We start from the raw sequence: 20,056 nt of genomic DNA, 5'->3' as shown, positions 1-20,056 counted from the left end.
TAGTAATAAACACATGGACATATAGAAATTAGTGGTGGGATACGATTTAAGAAAATTAATCCAATTAATGTGTAATTTGTAATTAGTCGCGATTGATCGCATTTTTGTCAAATAACTATATTTAACGCAAAAAGCAAAGTTTTTCAATTCAAATAAATTTTGGTTGATGACTAAATCGATGAATAAACAAATACGTGAACTTAAACAACAAAAATGTTTGTTTCATTTATATTTATCTGCATTTTTCATGTCTACTGCATTCACAGATTACTGCAAACTCAAAGTTCAATTATAGTGATTCTATTCAACATTTTAAGACCTTTTGTAAACTCAAGCACCTTCAATGTCTTGAAAAGTGGTCTATTATGGGATGGCTACACCAGGACTGTCGTAGCTAATTTGTCCATATGATTGTCAGTTTCTCGCATCCCATTCATTGTCCATGTGAAATGCACCACATTGCATGCTGGTTGCGTTGCAGCGCATTTCAAACTGCATTGTGGTATGTCTACCTGGAGCTCATTTGCATAAAGTAGACTTGACTCCTACCTTATGTAAATTTGGCAGCGGAGGTCCGGCGCATCATGAAATATTCGTTAAATATCTAAACTTGCTGTCATTGAACTAAAACGAGGACAGACCTACTCGAGAATGATCATCTGTCAGAGTGGATGTTAAGTGAAGTAGTGACAGTGATAATGGCATTGCTTTTTCAGCTCAGTTTCGCTCAAAGCTTTTTATATAAGGTGATGATATTGCACTTTGTGATTCACTTTCAGAGCCAGCATTTAGTGCCAGTGTTGTCAACAAATGCAATCCAGTAATGCAGCAATGCTCAATATCAGTGTTTTTGTGTAGCAATAAGGTAAAAATGTTTGCGTTTGTCTATCCTAGAAAGCTCAGACTTCTAATCTTTGAGAGTTACCTGCCAAAATTCTTGCAATCACAAACAACTTTGTAGGAAATTCAATGCAGTAAGACTTCATTTGAAAACAAGAGAAGTATCACATGGGTTTGGTTGTCTTCTGTTAGACAGAACAGTCCGAAATCACAGCTGTGTGTCTTTACTTTGGAAAACAAACAAAGAGAATGTGGGGGGGGCAGTGGTGGCGCAACGGTTAAGTCTCTGGACCACTGATCAGAAGGTCAGCGGTTCAAACCCTGACATGGCCACTGTTGGGCCCTTGAGTGAGGCCCTTAACCCTTCCTGCTCCAGGGGGCGCTGTACTGTGGCTGACCCGTCGCTCTGACTCCCCCAGTTGGGGAGAGGTGCGAAAATCAGAATTTCCCCTCTTGGGATTAATAAGGGATAAAAATAATTTTAAAAAAAGATGTTTGCAGGGATGGTTCGTGTATCTCAAGCAAGTTTTATGCAGCAATAAGTGGATTTTTTACTGACCAAACAAATGCAAACGAACAGCAAAAGGAGTGTTAATAACTTGTAGTATGTGCTACAAAACTGTTGATTTTAATAATGTTTACAGAGGTTTTTTGTAATAGGATAGGACTTTGCTAAAAAGTGATCTAACAACTAGTACAATCACGGAAAAAAACTCCAAAAGTACTTCTAACTGCTCTTTTTCCCCCACTTCCTCCCCCCTTCTCTTTTCTGCACAGTCTTTCTTTCACCATCGATTACAAGTGTGTGACAGGTTCCAGACGGGTTGAGAGGGGAGAACAATGTGTTGTGACCCTCAGTACCGCCCTCCAGCTCAGCGCCTGGCTTCGACTCCTTCTCCCAGCAGGCCGTGGGGGGCCTGGCCGCCGCCCCTCTGCCTCCTCTCCCCTCTCCCCCGCCTCCACCACCACCACCAGAATCAATCGCTCTGCGACACCATACAAACGATCCACTGAAGTCCATGCATCACAGTACAGTGCACCACCAACAATGACCAGCCATGTGGCTCAGCAGTGAGAGAGAATAAGATGGAGAGTTATTACGGGTAAATATAAAATTCAAGTCGAGGAGCAAAGAAAAGAAAGAATACTGAACACTGAAATAGAAACCCTACACACATTACTGCTAAACATTTTTGTTAGAAATATTTCAAGCTAGAGTGCAGGACTTTTACATAAGAATGAACGTTTATTGCATTCAAGCTGTGTTCACGCAATGCTGATTACATCTGTCAGTGCCAAGCTAATGAAATATACCAGAGTTTTAAATCTGGTATCTGAGGAAACATTCCTGTGCTGGTGCATAATATGTGAACCAGCAGTGATTGGTTTACCAGAGCTGTAGAGAGGAGCAACTGTGGCGATGGAGATGAGGCAGGATAGAGCAATTAGGATCATAACGGAGCCTGTGATGGAGAATGCAATCCAGGTATCCATGAAAACTTATTGATGCTGCATAGAAAAAAGAAACATGACATTAAGAGGAAAGAATATAGTCTAAAAAAGAAAGCGCTTGACAGCGAGGGATGTGTCATGAGTACATGTTGGCACTCTGCTCCTGTCCCAAAGGGAAATATCTTATTTTCTGTGTAGAACTGATAAAGGGATGCATACATGTGACAATATTTCCAGTACAATCATAAGAATTTATTATTATAGGACAGTAAGTGCATACTACATACTGTTCTTGATAGCATCTTGTTTAATATGTGCAGGAAAAGTGTGTTTGATGTACAGTGTATTTTGACCCAGTAGAACAGAGCAAGCGTCGCCTCAGCCCGAGGTGGCAGATTTATGCCCTGCGTGTATCAATGAACTCCAGTTCTTTCAAATCTTTATGAGTAAGTACTGGGAAATTAATTGACACTTCTGACTTGCCTTGATTTACTTTTGCACTGTAAAAACCTGCTTTAGTCTTCTTTCTCTTCAACTTTATTTGTTGACTCCATTTCTCTGGTTGTGATGAATCTCCAAAAATACAACTTATTCTTTTTAGTTAAAACCAGCCACTCCTACAAAATCTGCGCGAGAGATTAGTTGTTAAGATATTTCAAGTGAATGAAACATCTAAAACTTTGTAGTTTCTATTATATGCAAACTGCAACTACATTAGCAATGAGCTGCTTTAGCTGGAAGCATTAGCTGAAGGGTTTGGAAGTGGACTGGTCTAACCAACTTTCTGTAGTTTTTGAGAAAAATAGGTTCAAATTTTTGTGTTTTCAAGAATGGTCTAGCATTCAAAGTGCCACTGTAATGCTACATTTGAGTTGTGGGTTAGACCACTTTGCCACTAAAATCTAGACCATAAAATATTACATGAATTTTTTAAAACTCAGTTCTGATTTTTTTTTTTTTTTTGTGCATTAGACCATTCTGCTTCGAACATATGCTGGACACCTACTCAGAGCCAAAAAATCGCCTTGAACATGAGCCCACTTGCAAAAAGCAGATTGCACTTTTTATACTTGGTTGTTGTGCAGATTAATGAGCTTATAGGTGTTGGTGGAGTTTCCAGCCTCTGTTTTTTGGGTATGCTAACTGACTGGTGCATTTCCAACAAGAAAAGCATCAGAGAGTGCAGTACTCTGCCAAGGCTGCTCAGTCCTTGCATCATTTTCGACAGCTGAAATCTTGAAAAAAAATTGCGGCAGAAAATGACCTTGCGCGGGGCACAGGTGTGTGTTATACATGTGTACGTTATGTATGGATACCAAATCACGCAACCTAAATATGTAGCCGGCGGTGGGAATTGATGGGACTCAGAAACACCTCCACGATTTAATCAATTGTTCCGTGTATCATTTCCGACTGATAAGTCCTGATAAGTCAGCAGTGGTGGATTTGTAATAGGACGGCAATCATGTGATCATCAGCAAACAGCTGATGTAGCATTCACTGGTTGTCATAGTTACAGTGATGCCATGCCGCTATGATACTGAAGTCTTTATCACATCCGTGGATCCAGACTATAAGCCGCATCACTGCCAAAATCTAATCGCTTGGTCCTTGTGTCATTTCTGACCTTCCCTAAAAATGCCATTGAAATCTGTCCGTCCATTTTTGAGTAGCATTGCTAACAGACAGACGAACAGACAAACCAAAGCCGATGGCCACATAACTCTGTCTCCTTGGTGGAGAAAAAATACCAAACAAGTACATTTGGCAAGCACGGCTGCAGCTGACAAAAACTGCCAGTCACTCAGTAGCTAACTCTGTCACTATTTACAGTTTCCTGAAACACAGCTAATTCTGCAAGTTACCATTAACATTGCGGCTCTTTGAAGACAATTAATCATTCAGTTGTAGTGCCTGTGTTGAACAAGTGAAAATTAGTCCAAGCTTTAATTACAGTCCCTACATTCAGCAAGCATCTGAGGTCCTCTCTGGTCAGCCACTGCTATTGTTTACTTCAAGTGTTGTATTGCTCTGACTCCCAGAGGCCCCCTGGGAGTCAAGTGCCCTCCGTCAAACCTCCCCCTTACCCTCACACACACTAACACACACACTTGCACTCGCACTCACACACACACAGTACACCGTGGCAAAATTGTGTTAATTTACCCAGCCAGTAGTATTAACCATATTATATCAAATAACTGCCACAGACAATTGGGCAGCCAGCTCCGTGACTTCATTTTAATTGATTTTCTTACATGCTCTCAGCCGTGGATGATTTGGTTTCCCTCTGACACTATGTTTATTAAAGGCATATTGCATAAAGGAATAAATAGATATTGTTGGTTGGATTTATATGAGCTTTGAGGGAATGCAACGATTCGCCCCTTGTTTTAATATGAGACAGACTTTAAGTGTTTAGTTTGATTACAGTCAATATATTTGTTTAACCTTTGGGCAGAAGGGACACCTCAGTGTGTGTGCGAGAGAGAGAGAGAGAGAGAGAGAGAGTGTGTGTGTGTGTGTGTGTGTGTGTGTGTGTGTGTGTGTGCGCGTGTGTGTGTGTGTGTGTGTGTGTGTGTAATGGGGTGTGTACTAAAGTACAGTAAATGGAAATGTTTCCAGTTATCCCAGCCTGTCCATCACAGCAACAACACTCAGCTACCTGCACGAGCTGACTTCATTGTAATATGTAATACAGCGCATGAATACAGCCATGAAACAGTTTTTATTTTCTGGCTTTTCTTCACGCAGGATGGCTGGGAGGAGACCCCAGGACCATTTCATCTTGAACATCCTTTACCAGCTGTCTCAGTCTTAAAGGCATGCTGTTCAGCCAACAGAAAATCCCACTAATCATCTTTTTGTGTTTGAGGGCACAATATGCTGAAACAGGCAGGGTGTAAACACACACACACACACAGACACACACCCACACATGTATATATGTACACATAAACACACACACACACACATGCAGACACTGCCAGCCTGCTGCTCTCTTGTCCCCATGCCCTGAGGGGGAGAAGATGGAGAGGAGAGGGGGGTTCGGTATAATCACTTGTTAGAGGTCTGGCTCCGTCCCCCACTCTCCCCTTTCTCCTCTTCTACCAGGGACCTCCTCACTCCTCCCCCAACGGTTCTGTCCATCCACCAGTCTGTACAGTATCGCTCTTTCTCTGTTTACCCCACGACTTCTTCCTGTGTGTCTGCTGCTCTGCCTCCTTTGTCTTTAAACACCTTTTTGCTCTCTAATCGACTGCAAAACTTTGAGTGCAATATGCTGCAGGAAAAACACAGAATTCACATCTGACAGTTAACTATCGCAGTAATGTGCATTATCCATCTTGGATAAACATAATGGAAATTTGATAAAGGACTGAGGGTTAGGGTTAGGGTCATTTATAGTCATTTATAATTAGAAAATCTGCACAGGTGAGCTGTATTAAATTGAAAGTGCCAGCTTGAAAACAAGTACAAGAAGCTCTAATATTTGTGGGTTTTAAATAAGTTAACAGCTGCTCAAGACAACAAAATTATTAAGTGGCTGGAGAAGTACAATATTTACAAGTCAAATCTCATGGACTTCAATAAAACAGCATTTTAAAATACACTTCATAAAAATTACAATAATTTACTAGAGTTTGAGGATCACTTCTGTGGTACATTTGTAGTTTAGCATTATTTTAACAACCTGAATGCTTAAAAATGATACACACAGGAGAGATGTATTTGTTCCACATAAGTTAGTAATTGTTATAGTGATATATGTATTTATGATTTGTCTTATAACACACAGATCACAGTGAAGAACCGTGCTCAAAAAAGAGTTCAGATTGGAAATTTAATCCAGAGGCTTGATGTGATCATAATTTCAAGGCAGTTTTGGGTGAATGTTTTTCCCTAAGACATTATTTTAAATTGAAATTTTAAAGTCTCCTTGTGATTTGAGTTGCTAAATGATTTGATTATCACAAAATATGTTATTTGTATCATATTTGTCAATTTCATTCAATGTTATCTTGCTTTTTCTTACGTAACTCATCTCAGTAATCCAAAAATAGGTTTGAAATGTGAGCTATTCTTACACGTGTTTTCTTAAGCTATGAAACTTGTTGACTGCCTTCCTACAGTGACGAGGGGGGAACCGTGAAGGGAGACCACTTCCGCTGACATCAGGACGACGCCATGAAGTCCAGATTAACTGGCGACAGGACTGTTCGCTCTGAGTGATACCTCCACATGGAAAGTATAACAAAACTGTCAGGTAAGTCTGCTTTTTCATCCTTGGTAAGGAAGTGTTATTATCACTTTCTAATTTACCATCTAAATTATGTGGCTTTGCACCTCTTTTTTGTGCTGCAGTTTAATACTTATCCAGGGAGTCATGTGAACAGTAAGTTCTCTCTCTAATTTCCCCACTCAATGACTTTATGAGTGAACAGGTAATGCATCATTCTTCTCATTGACTAATGTTCTGGTTCATTTTGTCCTTTCCGCTTCGCCATCGCCCGCCGTGCAACACTGATTAATGCCATCACAGCAAATTAGATAGCCGAGGAACAACATGTTTATCATTTTCAAGCATTAAGAAAAGTACTTTCTTGCTTCGTTTCCTTCAGCACATTCAAAGCAGTGGCCACATCAAGGTGATGTATGCGTAGGCAGCATAGAGGAGGAAATATTAATTGGAATGTAGGCAGAGTGGTGGCCTCTCTTTTATAGGTTGTTAGACAGAGGACGAGGGCTGAGGGTAACCTACGTCCACGTACTGACGCTGTTCTTTACTGTGCACTCTAAGAGAAACCGACTTTGAATGGAAAATGTTTTCACTGAGCCTCTGCTGAAAGTGCAAATGTTAAATGTTGTCAGTTGTCTTCTTGATCGCTTATAGCATCAAGAGGTATTTTAAAAGCATACTTGAACTCCAACTAAGCTGGCTGAGTCTCCAGAGCTGTGTTGCAGTTCATTGAACTCGATTTATTGCTGCATCCACAGGGTGAAAGTATAATGGTTTACTTGTGAAAAACCCAATGTAAACTCTGCATAGTGACCTCATTTGTTGTCAGACAGGATGAAGTGTTTGGCACAGCAACAGGCTAACAGCTGCCGGAAATTTACCAGCAATTATAAGGATCAGTTGTCTGTCTGGCTGGATACTGTTATTTTATTCTTTAGGTAACTTACATTGTTGTCTTTAATAACTCATCATCTTTGGCTAACTGTTGTCACATTTACAAGACTTCTGATTCAATATTCACTGTCATCATACAATTTTATGGCAGGAGGCGGGATAATAAGCTGTAAATACAACATATTGATATTATTATTCTACAAAGTTGCCATGAAAAAGACCCTTTTTTATACATCCAGCAGGTACATTGACTAACTTCAGTATTTGTTTTATGTTTCCTGCCATCTGACAAATGATTATTCAATATTCACCTTTCTTTCTGCCCCGTTTTGATCTCCACCAGTGCGTGACACTTAGATAATTAGCCACTAAACTGCTCAAGCTCCACTGTTCAGCCGCTAGTTGATAACTTCATCTGTTACTACTGAGCTAGTTTTTTTAAAAAAAAGAGGTACTTCCTGACAGCTGCTGCTGTAATTTTGTTGTTAATTTGTTTGTTTTTATAGGTATGTTAAGCTAGTTTGAGACCAGAATCTTGGCTGACTGAATCACAGTAGCACAGCTGGAGGCCCTAAAATCAGAATAGTTAGCTTAAAGACAGTACAGTTTGGTCATAGATCTGTATTAAGGTATTTGATCTACTGCCTGTATGTAAATATTACCTAGTGTAGCTTTAACATTAATGTATTTAAAATTTTTATTGTATTCTTTTGTTTCTTTTTATCTAACTATGTAACCAGGACTGCATTTGAAAACTAGAAAAGCACTCCAAGAGCGCTGTACTCCGCCAAGGCTACTCATTCTCCTATATGGCATTGTCAGAAATGCAACTTTTTTTTGTAGAAATGCAGCATTTGTTTATTAGTTATTGATGATCATAAATCACGGCACCATAGAATGTGGCCATTTAATATAGATGTTCCCACAAACAAAATGACCTGCGCTGAGCACAGGCGTGTATGATGCATGTGTATGTTATGTACGGATACAGAATCGCCTAAGTATGTAGTGAGTGGCGGGAATCGATGGGACTCAGAAACACCCCCACAATTTCATCAATTGTTCCTTGTATCATTTCAAACGGATAAGTCCGCAGTGGTCCATTTGTAGTAGGATCGCTGTCAGGCTGGCAGCTGCCAGAGCTAGATAGTGCTCCGTCTCCCTCTTTCTCCTCCTCTTTTTCCTTTTTAGGTGTTCCTGGAAGTAATTGCTGCGCCAGGTGTTTCACATCACCCTCATCAGCTGGTTCAGGAGCAGGTGGAACGCTGCCAATCAGACCTCACTCTCTCAGCATTTAAGCAGACGCTACTCACCTCTCGGTGCCGGATTGTGATACAGCCTGTACTGGTTATTTCGCACTCTATAGTTTCTAGTTGTCCATTTCTTGTACCTGTGGTGACATTGTTTGTCTTCCTTCGTCATAGTTTTGGATCTACCTGCTCCTGCCTGGTCTCACCTGGATTCTTCGCCGTCTTCCTCACTCGGGGTTGATTCATCACAGCCGTTCCTTGGCGTCCACTTCATACCTACCGGCTGTCTCAAGTTCTCCCTGGTTTCCGTTCACATGAGGTCCTCCTGCGTGAGCCCAGTCCGAGCATCAGCCTAGTTTCAGTCTGAGATGAGTTTATCAAAGTTATTCTGAGTAGCATTATTGTGCCCTTTGGTTACTTTGGTTACCCTTTGGTTTAGTTAGAGTCTCTAGACGAGTGCGTTGGAGTCTATTGTTTTGTTAGGATTAAAAGCTTTGTAGTTTTAGTGAAGTTTTGTGAAAACCTTCTTGCCTGAGTATTACCCACAGTGAGTAGCGTCTTTAGTTGTTGTAGGTCCGCCTCACCACTAGTAGTATTAGAGTGCTCATCCTGAGTATAGTATTGACCGTTTTGATCCTTGTTTTGGTCTGTAGTAAAATCCGTTTGTAAATAAACTCTGTTAAATCGCTTCTGCGTATCTGCTTGTTTCCTGCGCCTGAGCTCCTACTGAAACCGTAACAATCGCAATCATGTGATCGTCAGCAGGCAGCTGACGTAGTGTTCACTTGTTTTCATAGTTACAGTGACGCCATGATGCTATCTTGCAGTGATACAGAAATCTTTAACAAATCTGTGGATCCAGACTATAAGGTGCATCATTGCCAAAATGTAATCAGGTGGTCCTTGTGTCATTCCTGACCTTCCCTGAAAATTTCATCCAAATCTGTTGGTGCATTTTTGAGTAATGTTGCTAACAGACAGACAGACAGACAGACAGACAGACAGACAGACAGACAGACAGACAGACAGACAGACAGACAGACAGACAGACAGACAGACAGACAGACAGACAGACAGACAGACAGACAGACAGAGACCAACACTGATCATCACATATTACGCCACCACATTCCTTGGCGGAGTAATTAGGAATGTTGATTGTTGTGCATTTACCTCAGATGAATTCATGAAATGACCCTAAACATGGTTCCCATTTCTGTTTTCAGGTGTTTGTTTCACCCTTCTTAAATAAGCAAATATGATATTGTGCAAGAGCATCGTGAAAATCTTGATGGGCCATTGAGTTACAATAGCAGCCTCAGGTATTGACAGAAAGAGAGCAAGCACTCACATATTCTCATATCATTTTCATCCTCATACCATGCTGAGAACGTAGCCTGGCATTGGTATGTTCTTACCCAATGTTCCATCTCTCGGGCTGCATATCAAATCATAAAGAATACATAAACCCCTTCTCCAAAAAAACCTACCCAGTCTCCAAGGCATCAGTGCCTAGCCCTGTTCTCTAACTCTGAACAGAAAGAGCTGAAACAAAGAACTTTCCTTAGAAAGAAAAAGAAGAAAAACAACATTGCTCAAAAAAATTGAGAGACAATGCTAATAACTGTAAAATATGAATGGTGACTTGACATATTTACAAATGCGCTGAGAGGCGCCCTACTAAATGTGATAAAATGGGAAACCAATGGCATGGAAGAAAGCGGTTGTGGGCCCCCATCTCTCGCCATTAGATGTTCAGTGGAAGCTGTCAACAGAAGGCGCATTTGCCTGCCAAGCTCCCTCTCTGACTGAGCTCTCTGCCTGCAGCACGCCCCAAGCTCCTCTTTGACTCAAAGGGTTCATTTCACTTCTTTTAGCCTCATTCGCATGTGGTGCTACACAAAAACCCGGCTCGCTCGCAGCCTGCCTCTTCTCTGTGAGTCTGTGCAAAGTGTCTGTCTGCGTGTGTGTGTGTTTGTATGCGTGTGTGTCTGAGATTCTTCTTGCTTCTGTGTGTGTGTCTGTGTGTGGGCGAGTGTGTATGACTTTTGCACAAGTGTGTGTGCACATGCGAGTGTGTAAATCACAAGGTGATGCCAGAATCCTCACTATTGCACTGACGGCCATAAAGCAGCAGTGACAGGAACAAGGAAAGAGTCCAGCATCACACATTTTCTAGAGCTGTTTCAGCAAACTGAAGCCTTTTTACAGAAGAAACTCTGTCAACTTGTTTAGGCTTTGATATCTTTCTAATTATATCACAAGTTGAAAATCCCTGTTTAGTATATTTTTATACTCATCTTCCTCTATATGGAGCAAAGGTTTCCTGTGTGGGATTCTTTGGGAGTCCTGAGTCCTCACGCTGGGAAACATTGATTTTCGCTCATGTTTGGTTTTTGGAGTGTTTTGCATCTTCATCCTTTGAAAAAAAACTAAACAATGACACATTTTCTCGGGTCACAAGTCAATGATTTCAGGTAGGTGATGGGTGTACAGAGGGCAAGCGTTTTACCCTGGAGACGTCAATTTGAATCTTGTGCCATAAGGTTTTGTTACGAGGGCATAGAGAAAGATTTTTGGAGAATTTAAGTTAGATTCATAACTTTTAATTAAATATTTAAGATAACCCATGGTCTTTCTCTAACCTTAGACAAAATAAACATATTGCCAGTGAATGTTCACTGTGCAGTTTTACAGGTATGGTAATTAAAATGTTTGTTCATGCAGTTTTAATTCACATAACATACTTAATATTGCAAATAAACATGCATTTTTGGAGAGATTATTTACTCTCATTTATCAAAAAATCTATTTCAAGGTACAGTTGCTTTGTTGTTCTGCAGATCAGAGTAAACTCTTGAGGTGAACTCCATTCAGGAAATACTTCTGCTAATAAAAAGTAAAGCTAAAACCAGGAGCTGCTGATTTGTCTTCATAAAAAGAAAAAGAATTACAGTCACTATGGGACATCCCCCTGTTTCAAATATTAATATAAGTTGGAGAAATTATCACCTTTTTAAAATTAAAAATGTAAAAATGTAAAAAACGGTAAAAACTAATGAGGCTTTACTTCTGCAGATGAAACAAGCATTTTTGGTCCTGACTTGATAACACTGTGGCTGTCCTCTGGCCAGTGTCTTTGACTAGCAGCCCAAGGGTCAGACCAATGGAGTGGAAGTTGAAGAGGGCTGTTTGAATGTAATAGGTTTTGACTGGCATGTGTTACACGCTTCACTCCACCATTGATTGAGTGCTTGTTTGCTAAATCACCGCTGGTTTCCCTCAGTCTGGTCAGCCTGTGACACATATGGTGTGTGGTCACTTCGGCTCAGAGACGGAAAGCAGCAGGTCGGCTGCAACTCTGGTGACCAAAACGAGACACAAGTCAAAGACGAGGAGGTAGAAGCCGTTTTTTACTCGTCACCGACGGAGCAATCAGTCCCTTCAATTCAATCGCAAATCTTAGCACTTCAGCCTTTCCTCCATGGACACTGCCTAACACCCCTCCTCCTCCTCTTCCTCCTCTTCCTCTCTCCCATTTCACTCCTTCTCTCCCCCACCCTCCTCGATTCAGACATGCTTTTTACAGCTCGGAGGACGTGGCAGTGGAGGGAGGCTGGTGTCACGGGTTAATGTCATCCAGGCAGCCTTCGACTGACATGGATCACTGACATGAGACCTCCCAGTTTCTGTTGCTTCCTTCGACTCTTTCTTCCGGTCTCACCTCCTCTGGTTGCCAATTTTAAACACAAACAAACAAACCTTACTTTAATTGTGGGGTAAAAAGCTGTAAAGTATTGTAAGGCAAAATAATATTCACACGCAGACTTGATTCTAACTTCAAACATGACAGAGTGATTTGTTTCCTTCTCATTTAATCAGAGGTGGCTAATAATACCTAGGTCATTAATCTGTGTAGTGAATGATTGGCAAGCAGGTTCATTAAACTACTTATGTGTATGAAATATGTAGCTTTAGCGTGTGCAGGAATATCTGTGCCCCAGGTGAGTGCAGCCCCATTCCTCATAAAACCCTTGGAAACCCTCGAACATTCTGCACTCCACTGAACATACAGGTGATGTAATTAAAGTCCATAAAGGTTCATTTACTGCTCACGGCTTGGCATGAAGATTTGGACGAGGCCGGGTCCTCCAAAGGTCACAATTCACAGAGTCACGTCCTCCAAAGAGCCTGAAGCCTACATTGAACCTGCTACTCCTTCAGCCTCATCTCGTCACAGAGAGACCAAAAATAAGTCATGCATGCTACATGGAGGTGGGCCTCTGTGAACTCTCAGAGAAAAGAAAGTGATTTTTCATCAGAATGTTGCCCTCAAATTAACAAATGATGGGCTTTACAGTGTAAAAGTTTGATGGAAAATTTATCAAAGTAACTTCAGTTTACTTTCATCAGATTTAAATATGTTATTCGTCTGTAAACAGAATACCTCAGCTGCAATTAAGAGCAAATGTTCTTCTTGTCTAGCTCTGGTCTTTCTATTAGTTTGCTTCATGTTATGTATTTAGTGGCGATTAATGACAACCTGAGGACAATTTCCTGGAAATGCAGAGCCTCAAATGACATACCACACAGTTATATACCATGAAACTGAAAAAATAGAAGCTGGGTTTTAAACTGAACATTTGTGTTAGCTTGCTTTTTATATTTTTGGTCTTGAAGTGGTGGCTTGGAGGGACGCAGCCCTTTAATTGGGCTTCTGCATGAGCCAAAATGTGGTCAGTAATGTACCTCAGTTTTACATTAATTAGGACAAGAAAACTAGAATGCTTTATCTTTGCATATTGGAGTGTATGAATGAAATGGACAGTGCAAATTTGTGCACTATGTTAACAAATATTCGACAGATTAGTGTAAAATTTTGCATCGACATTAATGTCTGTCAGGATGTTTTGACATCACTCTGACTTAAAGCTGGAGTCTGCAATTCTGGAGAAAGAACGTCAGTATTTAGCTAGTTAGCATGACTGACATGTGCCAGGTCAAACATGAACTTGCACAGGACACACTGGAATAGTTATATATTTGTAATATTTGTATTGTAGTTTTTATTTTATTTCTTTTCAGAATGTACATTTTACAGATATTCACTGAATTTGACAAAAAGTGCATCAGATTAGAATCACATACTCTACCTTTAATGTAGCTCAGTTATTATTTTGTGTAATACTTTGCTTATACTCCAATATTAGCTTGCTGATATGCCAAATATTTCACCTGCTGAATATTATCATGTCAGCAGTCTTTTTTTTTTTTTTTTTAGCATATTAGCACTTTTACGTTACAATTTTGCATGTTGTTTAAATCACCATCACCACTGTTTGAGCCTTTTTTTTTACCATTAACAGATCAATTTCAGCTTTTTAAATGGATTAATTACACCATATTAAATGATCAGCTAGCTGTATTCTCGTCAAGTAAACATGTAAGGCAAATCTTTTGTGTGTAGAAAACTCTGTGCTGTGCTATATGCTACAGGAGCATGAACCGGCTCATTGTTTGACATCATTCTCTTCTATTTCCCTCTCTAATTCTAGCCTATCCAGCGCCTGGAGTTCTCTCCTCCGTCTTGGGAAGGCTTGGCGAGTAAACAGTGTCTTTGCTGATTACAACGCCTCTCTCTCTGCAGCCCAGGGTAAGCTAAAACACTTTGATCTGCTATTGATTGTCTCCCTCCTTCTCCTTATTCCTCCGCCCTCTTTCCTTGCTGCTGTTAAAACATAGGTGAGTCAGCCAACGGCCCGAGGCGCCAAAGGAGAAACCAGCAGGTTCGCTGCCGTGCTTCTAATGCTGACCACTGAGGTTAATTGATATCCTCTCTGTGGTCTAAAAATTATAATTAAGTAAGCCGAGGAGCTGTTTACAGCGGAGAATACAGATGGAGCTTCAGATACAGAGCAACCTGCAGAATGAGAGCCACTGGATTTTATTTATTGAACATCAGATTCTTTGAGTATTATCTTCAAATACAAGGAATGTGGAGCAATGCACAGGTCAAGGTGAGGACCAAAATAAATGAAACATCAAAAAGGATGCAAAAATACATCAAAAAATGCTCAGTAGTCAACACTGGGGAGTCATGTTACTTAAATTGGCACAATGTGTGAGCTTTCAGAGGACAATGCGGTGGTCAGTTTCATGAGGCAGTTCTCAAAGTGCACATCAACAAATAGGCCCCTTTTGAAAGCACAAATGCATAGCAAAAATTGAAGAATTATTCAGCAGACTCCCAGAAAAGAATTGTTGTTTAATAATTGTTTTAATTATGTTTTATTAATTTTAAAAAGCCAGTTGAGCTGCGGTAGAGTTGCAAATGTTTCCCCTTCCTTCAGTGTTGTCATCCTTCGCTTCTACCCATGTGGATGGCAGGTTACCTCCAGGCTGACAAGTAGGAAGATGAGGATAAATTATCCTAATTTTACACATTTGCGTTTTGTAATATGGAAATTTGTCAACATAAACAGATAAGCATGCATTGGCAAACAGGGAACACATCATTAAAATGACTACTTAGATTGTTCTGTCAATGCATAAAATGAGAGATTTTACACATTGTCCCAACAGGAAAACTCTTCTGGTGTTTGTAGTAATGAGTGCTGCCCAGCAAAATGGCAGCAGTGGTCTTGGGTGTCACAACATACAGCAAAAATCTCTGTTTTGAGCCAAATCCGCTCAACAATTGAGCCATTTATGTGAGTTATTTCGGAAGTGACTGACAGACTACGCATTTTTGTTATTTTAGATTCGTTGTATAGAAATTACAAAGCACAGCAAAATGTCAAGCATACAGTGTAGGAATAATGCAACTAGCTCCTTATTTGTACCTCATGTCCCAGTGTTATCAGATGATCCCATCATTTTGTCCAGTTCTTGCAGTTTTGCAATGGAAACAGAGCAGAACCCCAAAGGACTGAGGCCAGATGAAGGAACTGAGGAATCAATCAAAGCACATGTAGCAATGAGCTAAAACTGAGATCTACCCAATATTTTGCTTCTGCTTGACATTGCAGAGTGATTTAGTGGCTTCAGAGTGCTAAGTGTCATGCTGCCACACTCGTCTAGCCTTAATGAGAAAGTGTGGAAAAGAACTCACTACCTGGTTAGTCTGTTTTCATTTTTTTTTTCTCGTGTAGCATGTCTGTTTCGTTTCTCTCTCACACCTCTTCGTGTGAGAGGGGGTGCAGCTGTGAGATGATGAAGTTTCAGGGAAAGGTGGATGTGCCATCCATTACAGGAGGTGGAAAGGTGCAGATAAATCACCTTATCAGCCCTGCTTTCTCCCTACTGAGCTGAGGGAGCAGAGCAAGGGGAAATCCATCAACCTCCACAAATGGGACATGACTCAGAGATCACTCTGCCTCTATACCAGCCTCTGTACATACCTTACACCGGCTTTAACATTGTGTTATAACTCAAACCAACTTCCATTCAGACTGTGGCAGACATCATCACACAAAATGCAAAAACATTCACTGAAAATTACACATCTAACAAAGCCTGTCAGTACAGTATGTGGGGGGGGGAAATGGAATTTATGCTGGAAATAATTGCCAGATTTGGCTATTTTAAATAAATTTCCTAAACATTATGCCTCTATTAAATCACAACAGTCGAAAAGAAAGGTCCATCCATCCATCCATTATCTACACACTGCTTAATCCTTATTAGGGTCATAGGGGTGCTGGAGTGTATCCCAGCTGACTGAGGGTGAAGGCAGAGGACATCCTAGACAGGTCCCCAGTCTAGCACAGGACTACATAAAAAGACAAACAATCACACTCACATTACAATTTAGAGTTACTTATTAACCTCAGCATGTTTTTGGACTTAGGGAGAAATCTGGAGAACCCAGAGAAAACCCACATGCAAACTCCATGCAGAAAGATCCCGGGAAGGCCGAGACACAAACCAGGGATCTTCTAGCTGCAAGGCAATGGTGCTAACCACCATGCCACTGTGCAGCCCTCATCTCATCATGTTGTTTTAATAAAGAAGACAGTCACTGGTGTTGTTTGGCACTAAATCATATGTCATCCTCATTTCAGGAGCTGTCTGCAAGGCCTCGCTTTTATCTTTTGCACCAACCATACTGCCGGACAGAACCATCAGTGTTGGAAGATTCTGCAAAACCCAGGACGATGCACAAGATGAAAATGGTAAGGTCAGGATTTAGCAAGTAGTGTATCACCTTTAAATAAGGGGGGAAAAATGTGGTAATCGTAACACTAATTGCAATTTGTACTTAATGATCACACAACTCATACAACACAGCAGGCAGGTCAGGTTTATATGTAGAGCACATTCCATGCATGAGCACAACCCAAAGTGTTTAACATGATGCAGTAAAAGCATAAGAAAGAATAGTAACATGAAACCAGAAATGGTATTAAAACTGTTCTGGTGGATAAAATTAAAAAATGCAAACTTTAAATAACTCTTAAACAACAACATTTTGATGCTGCTTCCATCTCATATGGTGATTGTATTACTGTTGTGATTTTACTTTTATATGTATACACATGCTTGCTTTGTCTGCCATTTTAATGATTAGTTTTGGAGCTTTTTTCTTTTTAGTAGAACAGAGGAATAATAAAAGGCAGCACCAGTCCTGCATCAAACTAGTGCCAAAGGTCAGAAGTAGAGGCAGCTAGGTTCTGTAGCATCATTACACATTTATAAAACTTCTATCTCTTACACTCTATTGCAATTTGCTTTGTTTCCTTTTCACCTAAGAGAAACTTTTTAACTTTGCTGGTCCTGTGTTTTTAGTTACCATTTTTTCACTCACATTTCAGACTGCTCATTACAACAGGTAGGTAGAAACACTCAGAATCCTCTGAGCAACACGTGTTCAACAGGAATAACATAACAGATCAATGTCATCCACATGGTTCATCTTCTGCGTCATAGCATACACATCCACAGTTACCGTACCGTGTACACCTATGGCTCTACATACAAGGTTGCTAAGCAACAATAATGACAGTGACCTTTTAGAAATCAGTGGGATATGTCCCACTAGTGGAAATGACTCCAGCACACACTACAGCACACTTGTGGGGCCCTCAGTGTTTACCTCAGCTCATGCCCTGAACAGGCTGACAGAAAAAGCCACATATGCACGAGACACACCTTCACAGAACATCACGCAAAGGCATTAAGCACATTTTTGCCCTTGAGGAAACCAGAGGAGTTAGCATTTCCCTGCTAGCTTTGAATGTAGTACCTTGTCACCAACCCCCACCCCACCCCCACCCCCGTAATGTAAAAGCAGTCTATTGGTATTCAGCTGCACAGGTATCTAAGAAAGCAAAGCCTTTTAAACATCTTAACCGCTGTTTGTTCTGTCTCTAGAGGGCATGTGCCGTACACTGGGGGTTTGAGAATAGACAAGGAGAATTGCAAATTTGTTTTGCCAGCTACATGTGCTCTGTAATTTCATGCCTCCTGCATTGTAGCCGGCTGTGTTAGACTTTATATAAACATACACAAAGGTGGGATGTTTTGTTTAATTCTTTGAAGATTTGAATTCTTTGTTTAGTTATGATTAATGACTTCTCCACAGGAGAAACATTACGCAGACAGTTGATGTGATGTACCATCGTGCTGTTTTGTTGTTGCTGTTGTTGTTTTTCCTGTGAACAGCTACAGAGCAAAATGAACATGTGTAACAGTTTATTTATATATATATATATATATATATATATATATATATATATATATATATATATATATATATATATATATATATATATATAAAATATATATATATATATATATATATATATATATATATATATATATATATATATTTCATTTTTGATTGACATTAGATACAATACATAGAAGGTGGCTGCAATTTTGCCGCCACTGCAACAGGAAAATGCAACCAGGCAGCAGTGGGCTCTATTCAGGTCTGGAGCAGGACGTCATTATCTATGTTTGGCTTAACTCTCAATATTACAGATGTTGGTGTTTTATGCTTCAGGTTTCTGATGCCTCACTTAAGTTGAGCACAACAGGGAATGGCCTAAATGAAAGCAGAAGAAAGTTCCCCAGGCGGGAAGTGTGAGAGAACAGGAAACCTTCTCAGTGTTGGTCTCTTAAGTCCTGGGCATGCATCTGAATGACAAACCTGTGTGTCTGTCCCCCTTTCAAGAAATCCTTTACAAGTGGTGAGACACCAGGGCCTGGGCTGTGGAGGCTGTATATTTCTATTCATAATTGATGACCCGGACCCAGACAGGCAGCACACTACACATGTAATATGGATTCACTCTTGGTTTCAGATGCATGCCCTAGTCTGGACTTGACTCTGAGCCATCATTGTGTGTGGAGTGGGAACGGGAAGGGAAAGGCATATGTTTGAGTGTGTGTGTCTGCATGTGCAAGTGTGTGCATATCACTGTGTTGGTGTGTGTGTGTGAGTGTGATATGGTTGTTCCAGCCAAAAATGTAATAGACCAACCTTGTGTTTTCCAGCTCTGGTTTGGTTCATGTTTTGACTGATAGTTCTACTTTTGGTTTTCCAATTTTCTTTATTTTTTTCACTGTTGCCTTGATTTCAAACCAGTTTTTTTTAGTTGTGTGTGTGTGTGTTTAACACCATTTGGTTCTTGTGCACCTGAGGACTTTTGAGATAAACAGTAGCGCAGCGGGTCAGCTGCTACCGTTGTGGATTCCTGGGGACTAACTGATGGGGTATCCATGTCCTGGGGTGTTTGTTTGGTCTCACTTTACTGATTTCTATGATTTTAGTGAAGGTTCATTTGAGACTGTCTTGCTTTTTAAAATCCCTGGTGTTTTGTTTGGTCTTGCATGTGATCCGATCGACTGCTTGTATGAGCGCATATATCTCCCATCCTTTCATTAGCTGTGCCCACTTTAATCCTGCAGAGGTGGGCTGCACCCTGATCAGGTGATCACAGTGGTGGCGCAACTGTTAAGTCTCTGGACCACTGATCAGAAGGTCAGAGGTTCAAGTCCCGATGTGGCCACTGTTGGGCCCTTGAGCAAGGCCCTTAACCCTTCCTGCTCCAGGGGGCGCTGTACTGTGGCTGACCTGTCGCTCTGACTCCCCCAATTTGGGAGATATGCGAAAATCTGAATTTCCCCTCGTGGGATTAATAAGGGATAATAAAATAATAAAATTTTAAAAACTAAAAATAACGCAAAGAGAAACACAACTATATACGCTCACTCTCACACCCACAGCCAATTTAGAATCACCAGCCTGCCACGCAAGTATTTGGACTGTGGAAGGAATCCACGCAAGCAGAGGAACAGCAACATGTGCTTGTGTTTTCACAACCACAATTCACAACAATGTAAGCTTCTGGCTGGGAGTCAGTATTCCTTACCA

General features: G+C 40.7%; 1 long non-coding RNA gene across 2 annotated transcripts in view; it reads left to right on the top strand.

Annotated features, from left to right (window-relative positions):
• Positions 1 to 9,358, top strand: part of LOC118469740 (uncharacterized) — a 34,559-nt gene extending 25,201 nt beyond the window's left edge. Inside the window, exons 2-5 of one of the 2 annotated variants that reach the window (XR_004846699.2) lie at positions 1,618 to 1,943; positions 6,426 to 6,559; positions 6,658 to 8,767; positions 8,851 to 9,358. This is a non-coding gene — a long non-coding RNA (uncharacterized LOC118469740). Of the gene's footprint in view, positions 1 to 1,617; positions 1,944 to 6,425; positions 8,768 to 8,850 lie in introns of both variants that reach the window. The other variant, XR_008601481.1, reaches the window with a different exon arrangement.
• Positions 9,359 to 20,056: the final 10,698 nt, after the last annotated feature.

This window comes from Amphiprion ocellaris, chromosome 4 (assembly GCF_022539595.1).
Source record: "Amphiprion ocellaris isolate individual 3 ecotype Okinawa chromosome 4, ASM2253959v1, whole genome shotgun sequence".
NCBI classification, from domain to species: domain Eukaryota; kingdom Metazoa; phylum Chordata; class Actinopteri; family Pomacentridae; genus Amphiprion; species Amphiprion ocellaris.
The sequence above is the reverse complement of the archived record's forward strand: the minus strand, read 5'-3'. Positions and strand labels throughout refer to the sequence as shown.